The 13,207-nt window shown below is 41.2% G+C and overlaps 1 protein-coding gene across 6 annotated transcripts in view; it reads left to right on the forward strand.

Annotated features, from left to right (window-relative positions):
• Nucleotides 1–13,207, forward strand: part of LOC137615282 (rho guanine nucleotide exchange factor 10) — a 737,263-nt gene that overhangs the window by 718,479 nt on the left and 5,577 nt on the right. The window lies entirely within an intron of this gene.

Genomic DNA, 13,207 nt, shown 5'->3' on the forward strand with positions numbered 1-13,207 from the left:
CCAGTAACTGGCCTAGCTCTTAAGCACAATAAAATACTCTTAATTTCATTGTGAAACAGGAGCTAAAATATACTCATAGTAAAGACCCGATACTCAACTTTCCAGAGGCAGAAGAAGATGGAGAAAGCATAATAAAAATCCTGTAAAACGATCGAAAAGTTAGATCACCAGGGAATATCACCGAGCGAGATCGCTACAAAAAAAGGAATGTCCGCCATCGTGGGAATGGCGCTGTTGTATTCCCAATAGTATTACGAGAGCGGAGATAGCCTTTGGACGGCTCCCTTTTATTTTGCCACATCCTCCTCGAAGCGAAAACGTTGTTTGGGGTGCAGATTGCTATGGAGGCGTGTCAAGAATGCGTCCGCTGATATTGCGATATCCTTAGGAGAAATTTTAAGGATATTCGTGCCAGGAGTTAGAATTCTGCATACCTAAAGGTAAAATTCTCTGGGAATATCACTGTAGTACATATATCCCTTAGGAAGCTACTTTAAGGAACTTCCATCAGGACGACATGGCCATCTCACCCAACAATAGATTTTTCGCTTCGCTCAAAATCCATTTATTTTCCTCTCTTTACAGGAGGACCATGTGAAGTGTAGCAGCATCTTCTGCAACGTTCGTAGCAGGGATTTCTGCGGCCACCTGGAGTGTAGGACACACTCCCATTGTTCCATCACCAAGGGACCTCTCAAATATTGGGACCCCCAGGTATGTACAGTGTGCAGAGACTTGATTTAGGAGGCTTTTGAGAACCTCAAGACAACGGAGTCAAGGGATACAGCTCGAAACAAGCTGTACAGATGGGTTCGTGGCTTCCAGAAAAATGCCACGGGGCCTTACCTCCCCAACGAGCGTATGAGAGCCCATCTTTTCCCCAAAGCATCTGCGGATGCTGTCATTCCTTAGCCTCACCCCGAGATCCCTTGCATCCAGATAGCCGTGGACACGGATTTCTCGGATGCGATGAAGGACATCTATCTAGATGATGAGAGGATATCAGAGGTGTCAGAGGACACCAAAAAGGACCTTCTAGCTGAAGGTCAAGAAGAGGAGTCTACGTTGGGTCCAGAGACGGAAGAGGATGAAGTCGAAACAGTGTCTATTTCGTCGGTTCCATCCCCAGAACCAGTGCCCTCTACGTGCTCCGCTCCTCCACCTGAAAAGTCGGATGACACCCTGTCTGCCATCAAAGCCATTATGGAGATGTTTCAGAAGAAGAGCGAAGAAAGGGAAGCTGTGCTAAGGAAGGAGATTCACCAGCTTGCAGCGACCTGTGGGTCTCATAGGAGACTGAATGTAAAGGATCTTCCCTCGTGTTCCGAGGTAAACCCATGGAGGCATGCCGAGTACATGCCAATATCAAACGGCAAGATCTTTATCTCAGAAAAGCTGGGAGCTGTCCTGATTGAGGACATTGAGTTCTAGCCCAGCTTTGAGTCCTATCCTGACTGCTTTGTTCGTCTAAGGACGGAACCTGTCTCCAAGGAGGTCATAGTGCTTGACCATACAAAGGCTCAAGCTTTGCTAGCCAGCAGTCTGAAGGACAGGGGCTTCACCAACTCTAAGGTGCCAGCCCTGAGTGAGAAACACCCTTCCTTTCTTGCTCCAGCAACAATGACCTTCACCTTTGCGGAAAAAGGGTTCAAGGCAGTGGAAGCTGGGAAACCTTGCCCTACACTGGAGGAGTGTAGGCCCCTTTCCCTAGCCCTGCTGACAGATCAGAAAGACTGGAAGGATATTCAGCTTACCTTCTCAGTCGGGAAGTTGGAGGCCTATATCGCTGGACGTCAGTTTAGCGAAAACCTCCCCAAGTTGTCAGAGTTCCTCTTGCGTAGGGAGCAGAACACGAAAGAATGGCTTGCTGCCTCTCTATCCCTCCAGGTGACCCTTGATGCAATGGCCAGTGAACATAGGTCCCCAGATATGTTCATGGTCATAGCCAAAACACACTAGGCAACCCTAACTAAAGACTTTTATAGCTTTGTTGGGCTAGAAGGGCTTGTAGGGAGTTCGTGTTTGCCTCGGCTGCGGTAAGACACGAACCCAGGAAGTTGATATCTTCCAACATCTGGGGGAAAGACCTCTTCCCGAATGAAGTGGTCAAGGAAAAGCAGTCGACAAAGCTGCCACGGAGAATAGGAATCTTTTCCAGAAGTGGGGTAGGTCGGCCAAGAGGAAGTCTTCCCCGGATGATTGTCCCCAACCGAAACGGAAGACAAAGAGGCCAAGGTTGCCTTCTCGCCTTGCTAGACAACAACAACTTCCCATGACTGCAGTGCCTCAGGTGGTGGCACAGCCCCAACCCACCTACCAGATGGTTCCCCAGCAGGTGGTGACTCAGTCACCAGCCTTCACTCCCGCCTATGAGAGGCAGACCACTACCTTTCGCCATATAGGTAGGGGGTCAAACAGAGGTTCCTCTAGACATCCCTCGAGAGGAAGAGAGGGTAGGGGAGGACGTGGTCAAGGAGGCAAGCCCTCTGGAAACCAGAAGCAATGAGATGCTTTCGGTAGGAGGAAGACTCCGGCTATTTTGGGATCGTTGGACCTTCGATCCCTGGGCCCACAGCCTAATCAAGAACGGACTGGGTTAGAGCAGGAGGACAGCTCCACCATCATTCCCTCAATTCTTCCAACACTCCACCCCCGTCCTGGAAGAATACACCCGAGAGCTCTTGAGTAAACAGGTGATAAGGAGGGCAAAGTCCATCAAATTCCAAGGAAGGCTGTTTTGTGTTCCCAAGAAGGACTCAGACAAATTCAGTGTCATTCTGGAGTTGTCGCCACTCAACAAGTTCATAGAAAACGACAAGTTCAACACATAAGGGCCTTGCTGCCCAAAAGGGCATACACAGTCGCCATAGACATGGCAGATGCCTATTGGCACATTCCGATCAATCGCCAACTCTCCTACCTGGGATTCAGGCTACAAAAAAGAAAGTACGCTTTCAGAGCCATGCTCTTCGAACTAAACGTAGCCCTAAGGATCTTCACGAAGCTTGCAGAAGCAGTCATTCAACAACTACGCCTACAAGGTGTTCAGGTAATATCCTACCTGGACGATTGGCTGGTGTGGGCAGCATCCGAGACGAAATACATGCAAGCATCCAAGAAAGTGATCCAGTTCCCGGAACATCTGGGATTCAAAATCAACACCATAAAGTCTCGACTGTCTCCAGCTCAGAAGTTTCAATGGCTAGGCTACTGTACATTGAAACTTACAGTCACATCGCCTCTCCATTCCATTAAAGAAGAGGAGAGAGATAGCTTTTCTGGCCAGGCTTACCTTGTTCTGATACAGATAGAAACGTGTCTGTTGTGATATACAGCTAAGCTGATATACCTTGGATGCTATGGTGGTTTACATGTACCCATGTAGGGTTTATAAATACAAACTTTGGCTTGAGGCATACAGTGAGACCTGTACGCCCTTTTGGTTACTAGGTTGGTCATATGAAATATGCAAACTTCAAGACTTTTTACCGAGTCTGGCATGACTTCCCTGTAGGGGGCAGGAAGCACTAACATGGCTCATGATTAGAAGTAATGACTTATAACGGTAATGTCTCTAGGTCTAAATGACCAAGGAAATATTGTCTTGAGGTTTAAGGCACAACTGGGAAATCCACGGATATATTAATGCTCTGGTAAACTTCCATCAGGACGATATGGCCTGAGCCATTCGCTCAAAATCTATTTTTGGGTGAAATAGCCATGTCGTCCTGATGGACCCGCTCTCCTTTCGATGAAAGGCCTTGGTAGGATCCCTCCCAGTAATACTGTATCTATAAGTACCGGCTCAACGCTACAAGGAATAAAGATGACGGCGATTATGGCGCCATCTGAGTACTCAAACAGTAACGGAGGAAGGGAACCTTATTAACGGCTCCTCTTTTATTTTGCCACTTTTCCCCTTCGAAGCGTAAACGCTATGCGGGGTGCAAATTGCTATGTGGCGTATCAAGAATACGTCCCCTGATATTATGCGATATCCTAAAAGGAAACTTTAAGGATATTCGCGCCAGGAGTTAGAATTCTGGAGACCTTAAGTTAAATTCTCTGGGAATATCACTGTAGTCAAATATACCCTAGGAAGCTACTTAAAGGAACCTTCCGTCAGGACGACATGGCTATCTCACCCAAAAATGGATTTTTCGCTTCGCTCAAAATCCGTATATTTCTTCTCTGATAGTAGATCGATATACATAAGGTACAATAACAGAATAAATATTTTCTTGGAAATAATATATTTTCTTTATTTTATTAAATAACAGTACTTGATAAGTTATTTTCTTTTATTTCTTGCATGAAAAATAGAATAGGGTTTTACATATTTTGCAAGTCATTCTTTCCAGAGTTAACGTCTCAAGTCTGGTGACGTCATAGTTTTGGCCAAAGGTGAGCTGGCAAATAGTGATTTCCTTTAGATGCTTTACCGAGTAATATTAGCATTCCTATTATTGAAAACTGAATAATGATACCAAGAATTTCTAGTAATGTTCAAAGAAATACTGTATGAATAATGAAGTAAAAATGAACTACCTGTACAAGAGAGAAAGAGAACATATTTATATAATAACTTCAGTATATACTCGCGTATCATGCGAGTCAAGAACATTGCGAGTTGTATATCTTTTTCATTGTTTACGTTAATAACTTGATCAACACTTCTGTCAATGCTTTCCAAATCAGCTGATTAAGGCAAGCTACCGAAAGGTATTTTTATTTAATAAAAATAAATAGATTATTTCTTCAACTATCATTTTAATTTAGCATACTAACTTAGTTTTATTTTAAATACTTCTCTCATTTTTCTATTTACTGTTAATTGCCTAAGTAGAAGTTTACCGGATTTTCATCCATGTTGCTGAAGCACGATAATTTATAGTTTTTAGCTCTGGGGTGCTTGATTATAAAGCTTAGAAAATTATTTATTATATCGTGTTATAACAAAACTATTTTCTCACTTTTCAGACACTTTGTCACGTTATCTTCTGTATTCGGCATTTACATTTAATTACGCGATATGCACGTTTTTAACCCTTTTACTCTCAAAGGACGTACTGGTACGTTTCACAAAACACATCCCTTTACCCCCATGGACGTACTGGTACATCCTTGCAAAAAACTGCTATTTACAATTTTTTTTTTTTGATAATTATTTTTAGAAATTTCACTCATTTTCCAAGAGAATGAGACCAACCTGACCTCTCTATGACGAAAATTAAGGCTGTTAGAGCAATTTGAAAAATATATACAGCAAAATGTGCTTGAATAAAAAATAACCCCTGGGGGTTAAGGGTTGGAAAGTTCCAAATAGCCCGGGGTTAAAAGGGTTAAGTTCCCACCAATTTTTCTTTTTGTTTCCTCCAGTTTCAGACACACCTTTCCCTGATTCCAAACAGATTAACGGCTATGAACATAGTTTGTTTTCTTAACTTCATCTACAGCTTGTATATATTTGACAGTATATTTTCTTGATCTTTTTTCCATAGTGAATAAGGGTATAATGTAAAAAGATGTCACTTATGCCACTCAATTTTGTAGCAAATATGGGAATTGTTTACTATTGTACTATGATTGAAATATGAGCAAAACAACTGCTATCTGATTTGATGGTTCTTGACAAAACAGCTGGTTTTTGTTTAGTTGCTATTGTGGTTGTGTGCGTTTACGCAATGATTATTACATTACTCTTATCATTCACTTTTATTTTTTAACATATTGAATTAGAAAATGGGATGATGAAATGGAGTAAAGGAGGTTAGTCTATTGTAGTTTGGTTCCTCATAAAAGGAACTCGTATGATACCGGAGATATACATAATTATATTTTATGGGGTAAAATTAGGGGGTTGCACAATGAAACCTATGATATCCTATAACATATTGGTGCTGATGTAATATTCAATAAAAGGATGTTTTAAAAAAGTTAAGAAATTATATAAACAATACTCCTTGCTGTTTTTGTGTGCATATTTTCAATACAGAAGTGGGACCTTGATATCAGCTGATCACAAAACAAAAAAGTTGGTGGTAGTTGATTGTTGAAATGCTCCCTAAATAAAAAAAAAATATGATACAAAAATGTTTTTATAAAGCATATTATATTCAATAAACCAAGAAAATGGAATGATATACAGTAAGAAAATATTTATAGAATATGACAAAAGATAATTAGAGCATCCTGACGGCCTAGTAATAAATCTACAGAAACTTCACATTTTGAGTTTGACATACGTCCAGATCGAGTTATGATACATTTCTCAGTCATAAGTCGACAACGACCTATACTAGTGCTGAAGACAATGCTAACCCGGGCATTTGTTTCTCGCTAGTCAACCATCTTTTCACTCTAGGAGTAAGTTTCAGTTATATTCCACTTCCCTTCATGAGTTTGGGTATGTGGAGTGTCTTGGGGACCATGTAGCCCCTCCCCAAAGATAGGTTTGTTCCTACACAGATACAAACCCTTGTCCTTTAGTTGGAGTATGCTTTTAGCATAGCTGGAACTCCACTGTCAGAATTTATAACTAGGTGTCAGTAGTTAATGGCTTGAGTTTTCCTAGACATTCAAGGTCTTCTATCTCAGTTATGTTTGAAGATTTGGTGCTGCCCCTTCTGCTGCGGAAGAAACAAGGCCTGATGTAACCCCCCCTTCAACTTGGCTTTGACTGCTATGAGTGCAATTTATGAAAGGTCCCCACTTTCAGTAGCTCTGTCAACCCCTGACAAGGACTTTCTGTCGACGGCTACTGGAAAAGTAATGAAATGTTTTGTCCCCTCTCCTCCAAGGCCATTTCAACCCCTCCTTTGGAAGAATCTCTGGCTGCTGCCCACCCTCTGAAGGTGAAAAGAGAATGCTTGTCCTGTGCCCAGCCAGTGGTCTCCTATTAAAAAAAGTGTGAAATTGGTGCCACCAGTTCCCACTTGGAATTGTCACTAGTTGAGAGCAAAAAGCTTGCTCACACCCCTTTTGAGGTTGGCTCTCTGGAGTCTTTCTGAAAAGGACTAGAAAAACTTTCTGAAAGACATGAAGAATCTCGCTTTTTTGCCACAGAATATGCTCACTTTTCCATGGAAGAGTTCTCTGATGATGTTAACACTCGTACTCGTGTGTGTACCTACATGCTATTGAGCTCATCCAACATTCGCAAGAGTGCACTTATCCCTCTGAAGAACTAGATCTTGAAGTGGATCCTCATAAGTATGCCCCTGACCATACTGATACATCTGAAGAAGAACTAGCTCTTGAGAGTACCTGCTGCCTTGTGCATGCACCAAGAATGGTGCACACGTCCCAGAGCATGCCCACTATTCTGGAGAAGAAATCTATTATGGGATTGATATTCAATATCACATGCTAAAGCACGCATCACATCTCTGAGTGCTTCCACCCTTCCGAAGAAGATTTTGCTGATGAAGAGGTTTCTCATTCCTGTGCATGCGCTCCAGGATATTCCCACTCCTCGCAAGAGGGTTTGTCTTACTAGGTTGATCCTTATTATCTCGCATCATGACAGTGCATCATTCTTCTGTGGAAGAATTTTCTAATGGGGTGAATCGTCAGTGTGACGCATGTGCTACAAAACATTTGCATCCTTCAGAAGATGAACTGGCTTATGAAGTTGAGTTTCTTGCTCTCTTGTATGTTTGTGAACACATCTCAAATAGAAAGCTGTCTCCTATTCATAAGAGGTCTAGAGTACAGTCACTCTTACCTCTTTGTGACTCTCCTGTGCTCGCACTCACTCATGAACAAGCATGCTCATGGTTTTGCCAGCACCCTCTGGTGAGAAGAACTCTCCCAATCACTCTTATGTTCCTATGGACTTGCTCACTTTGGTTTATGAGCGCTTATCTAATATGTAGAGCTCACTAGAATTGATAGCGAACCCGACCATTCACACCCTCCTGATGAGGCATAAACTCCTGTCCTGTTCATACACACACCTTCATATGCTTGAGCATGCACATGTTCACAAGAACTTGCCTACCAGACTGATCATAAGGGCAGAAGGAAATGCTTCTGATTGTGCATGCCCCCCTGATTGCAAATACTCACCTTAGCTCTCGCCCTTATCATGAAAGACACATTTCCCTAGCCATAAGTGCCTACCTGTTCAAAAGAACTCGGCTGGTGCTGAGCCATCTCCCATAAAGGATCAGACTTGATGGGACCAAAGGCATTCCTCGACCTTGGAAAAGCAACCCAAGGACATTTCTCAATTATTCCTGGATTGAACACTCGAGCCCTGCCTCTGTAAGGGCTTTTAATTTTTTCAAAAAATAGAATACTGTACCCGGCATCAAAACTAGGAAATGGCCAGGGGTGATGGAGAAACTCCTGTATTCTGTGGAATGTTGCAAGTTTACTGACTAGCTTCTGAGGCTAAGGCTATTGAAATTTACAGCCTTCAGAAGTAGCTCTTTTTTGGTTAAAAAACTAAGTTCACTATTGAATGACCAGGACACTGAAGGAGTTAGTAATGGTGGTCATTGTGAATTAAATGTTGAGTAATCTTGTGGAGCATGTCCAAATCCATATTAAAAGCCCACTTGAGGGGTTTTGTCAAGATGCATTTGTTCAAAAAAAATTTTTAATGGCTTTAGCTTCCTATCTTCAGAGATGTGAACCAGAAAGTAATCCAATGAGTCCAGGATTATTTGGCGTAGAGTCTTATCCCTGAGGAAGACCATCTACGCCTTCCACTCTGACTAGTACTGTGTGATGGATGAAAACGTCTTACATCCCATTAAATATATAATGTTGATAGCTAAAAATTCTCTTCCATGTATACAGGGGAGAAAATCCAGGCATAAAGGTCCAGAGTTAGGAGAAGGAAGTAAAAATATTCTGACTTCCTACTCTCTGTTACAGTTGTGCTGACAGAATAAGGTGTGCAGTACTGGTCTCAGATGCAGCAAAAGGGGAAACGGTGGACTGTTCCACCACAGTGGAGTCGCAAACTCAGCCGTTCCAGTGTAGTTTGATAAGTCCTACAAAACCTTCGAAATCAAACTCGGAAGAAAGAGATTGATAGAAGAACATATAGCATCTCTTGCAACTGATGGAGGACCCGCATTTTGAGCTACATAAAGTATAAGTTTGTTGTTCTGTATCATAGGAAACAGGTCCACTTAGAGATCTGGAGTAATCATGAGGATCATGTAGTAGCAGCTCTGGTCTAAGATCCACTCTGTAGCCAGGGCCATCTGCCTGGACACGGTGTCCGCTACCACACTTGAGAGAGCTAGACGGGTGGGCTAGGATGAGGAACTAATCCCTCTCCTGAAGGAATCTCCTAATTAGAAGAATCACAGCATTTAATGTTTTTTATTAACATCGTCCTTTTCAGAGACGACAGACTTCTGTCATGTCGTTGATGAAAACTTTAAAGTGTGAGTTTCTTATTAGACAGAGCTTCAATGTCAGGAATACTGTAAAATGAGGGGACCATTTCCTGAACACACATTTCTACTCTGCATGACATCCTGTATGGATCTGTGAAGAATCAAGGATATTTTGGGAAGGACCGAGACCGACATGGAGTGATCCTTTGGTGTTGAGGTCCATGGTTTGAGAATTCTTTTGAAGCAAATGGGTAACTGAGAACGTGTCGCGAAGCCCCTTTCACACAATCATCCTTCTCACTAAATGGAGGTATTTCAATTGTGTTTTCAGAACTGGGTCGATGACTGAACCAAACTGGACAATAATGACTCAGAAGAAAAATATTGACCAAGTGTAAGATTCTTTGTCATAGGGTGGATTTTGACATGTTCCAGCAAATACCTAACCAATTGAATATCCTCACTTTTAGTCTTGTATTTTAAAATTTTATCAGGATCTCTAGTTATAAAGAACTTGGACATAATTTGTAGATGTAAGACCTAAATCTCTTGTCTCTGCCAAGACTAGCCAGTCATCCAAATAGCCAATGACCTGAATTTCCTGCAACTACAATACTTCGATCACTGGCTTTGCTATTTTTATGAAAACTCTTGTAGCTATATTGAGGCCGAATGGTATTACCCTGAACCTGTAGGAACTCCTCCCAAGCCTCAACCCTCTGTAATTCTGAAAGAGAGGTGCTACAGGGGTGTGCCAATATGCATCTTTTAGACCTGAAGTATAGGTCCAAACCCCTTGGTGTAGTGATTAGCAGACTTGTGTAATGGTTGTCATATGAAATGCATCACACTTGATGTGTTTGTTGAGAAAAAATAGGTTAAGAATCACACTTCTCTTGGAAAAGTAACTCGAGTCCTTCAGGACTTTGAAGTCTGGTCTAGAATTTTTTAAATGAAATTTCTCTAAGGCTCTTTCCCAGCTATTTGCTGAAGAAATAGTGGAGTTTGAGGGTTTTGGCTTTAAAGAATTTTTGTTGTGAAAGAGTTTTGGATATCCACAATCAGCCCAAACCATTTGAGAGTATGGTCTGTCTCCACCAAGAAAAGTCCATGATCATTAAAAACAATGAAAGTGACCTGATGGCATTCATTGTTGAGGTCCTTTACCTTTGCGAAACAGACCAGAACCCTGATATCACATTGTCTGCTTCCTACCCCTTTTCCTCCTGTAGAAGAATTCCAAAGTACCTGGAGACTTGGGCTTATATCTGAGAAGGTTTTTGCTGCCCTCTCCATGTTGAGGGAATTTGCTAGCTGACTGGAAAGGCCTTGGTTGAACCTGTGATGCTGATCTTTTCACAGTCTGCCTCAGATACTGCTGCTGATCTGTATTAGAAAACTTTTTATTACAGTATTGAACATTCTTCCTTTTCATTGGAGTCAAAAGATTTTCCTCCACTTCTCTGGATGTGAATTGTTAATTGCCAGTGGTTTGGCTCTACTCTCTTAGGATTCAGGGAAGAGGTGCAAACAGAAAAGGATAGTATACAGAAGCCCCTCAACTTGCACCTTCTCCAAATCACAAGATTCCAATACTTGGTGTCTTGCCTTGAATTTTGCCTTGGCCAAGTACTGGGATGCTTCATATGTAGGTTTAGCTGAGGAGGCAATCTGAGATCCACTGGTAGCTCCAGCTTTCAGAGGGAACATAGCAAACATCAGAGAAAGGAAGTGTCTTTTGAGCATTGACCGCTGCCATCCAAATTCCCTCTTGAAATTGGTAGAAATCATCCCCAGGTTGATATGTACTTATACAAATATCAAATTTCTTTGGGAAGAAAGACCTGAAACAGTTGCAGTGCCATTAATCTATTGAAACCCTCAGGGTAAACCCCTAAAAGGGATTACATTCTTTCAGTTATATATTCCTCAATGACTCTACATCCATCTTTCATCTTGACTATTTTGGCCAGAAAAGGTGTCCTCTGGTCTGGCAGTGTGATTTAGGAGCAACCCCCCAGCATCTGAGACATCTTCATGCCAATATCTTAAGTTGCATCTTGTGTGTCATCTAATAAACACATAACCAAGCAAGTTGTTATAGTGATGTGCTTGAGAGGTCATAATTCAGTGTATATAGTTTCCTCTGATTAATCTCAGAAGCCCAGTGGATTGCTTGTAAAGGGTAATTCTGATGTTACCTGGGCGGTTGCTAACCCTAACCTGACGCCTGATCTAGATGTAGGGTAATAGCATTCCATTCAGTAAGGATTCTGAATGTTCACTGCTTATTACAGTCGTGATCCTCTCAAGGAGAGCCTTGACTTCTTTAAATACGTTAGATCCCACTGCTGCTAAACTCTAGCATTCCCACATTCCTAGTGGCTATTTAGACAACTAGATATCGAGGCAGAAGACCAAGTTGGTAGTCTGGATAATAATATCCCTCCACTCTCTAAAGTCAGCACACTTAATTGTTTTTCATTTGTTGATGGCGTTTCATATTGATTGATTCTCTTAGCTCTTTAATATTGATGTTTCAGCTTAAGATGATCCTTTTCATCACGTTTTAGATGGTAGTACTCTTCGTTTACTTGCTAGCTCAGCCACTTGCTCATCTCAGGTTAACATTAGCTGGGTAATGGTGTACATTAATACTTTTTTATGAACTGTGTCTTAATAGGAAGAAAACTTACTGATAGTATGATTATTTCTATTCAGTGAAAGAAATATAGGAAAAAATAATTTTTTTTATATCCTTATACAGGTATAGAAAAAAGACAAATAATAGAAGTAGTAATGCACAATGTAAAGGCTTTAGCTTGACCCTCAAAGTTCTAAAACTGTACCAGTGCAAATAAGCAGGAGCTCTCTTACCAGTTATGAATAATATAAATGAACGGGTAGGAATCCTAAGTTTTGATTTATCCTTCTTTACATGAAGAGGAGGATGAACAAATTATTTTTAAACTGTACGTTCCTTTCTGAAAACTTCTTAAGAAGTTGTTGAGAGTAAGGTCTGATGCTGTTTTCTCCTAAAATATCGAGTGACAGCTTCTTGCCAGACTATGTACACTTCTCATTTTTCCCTCTTTGTTGTGGATAAAGTCATTAATTAGTTGTCTCAATTACAAAGAAAGGTTGGTAATTCTAGTCTAGTTAGTCTTTAAGCATTCAATACCTCAAAGACACTACTTATTCTTATTTTATTGTCAATTTAATTTGAATATTTGAACCTGTCATTACTGCTAATACAAACAAAAATCTTTAAATAGAGTTTGCAAGCTGGTTTTTTCAAGTATTGCTGTTTCTGGGTATTAATGTAGGAAGTGTTCTTGAAGTACTCTCCTTGTCAGTTTCTATAATAGAGGCTATTTCTATTGTTTTAGAAGTATTACTTTTAGCACCACAGCCTTTGTCTTTGCAACAGCCTAACGAGTTTAGAGTTTAAAGTTGTATTAAGAATTTAATGTCTTGAGTGGAAGCTCTAAAGTCAATAAGTTTTTGTTCCGGGTAATGTTTCAGACCTTCTCAGTTTCAAACCTTAGTCTAACTCCTCAAGTTGTAGCTAGTTGTTCTAGTGCACCATTCAGCAAGGGATCTGATGGTGCATGGCACCTCCCATGTTCGAGATCTCGTATAGTGTTGAATTCTATAAGTACTTTTGACCCTTCTGCTGCGTAACATTTGTACCCCTGCATTTCTGGCTGCTCTTTTAGACGCCTAGACTTTGCGAGGCAAGGACCGAAATGGTAGTCTGGATCCTTATATCCCTCCTTTCACTAAAGTAAGTGCCTCTATGCAACCTCTTTAAGGGCGTTTATACAACTGCTTATTTCTTCAAGTTC

The sequence above is a fragment of the Palaemon carinicauda genome, chromosome 21, assembly GCF_036898095.1.
Source record: "Palaemon carinicauda isolate YSFRI2023 chromosome 21, ASM3689809v2, whole genome shotgun sequence".
NCBI lineage: Eukaryota > Metazoa > Arthropoda > Malacostraca > Decapoda > Palaemonidae > Palaemon > Palaemon carinicauda.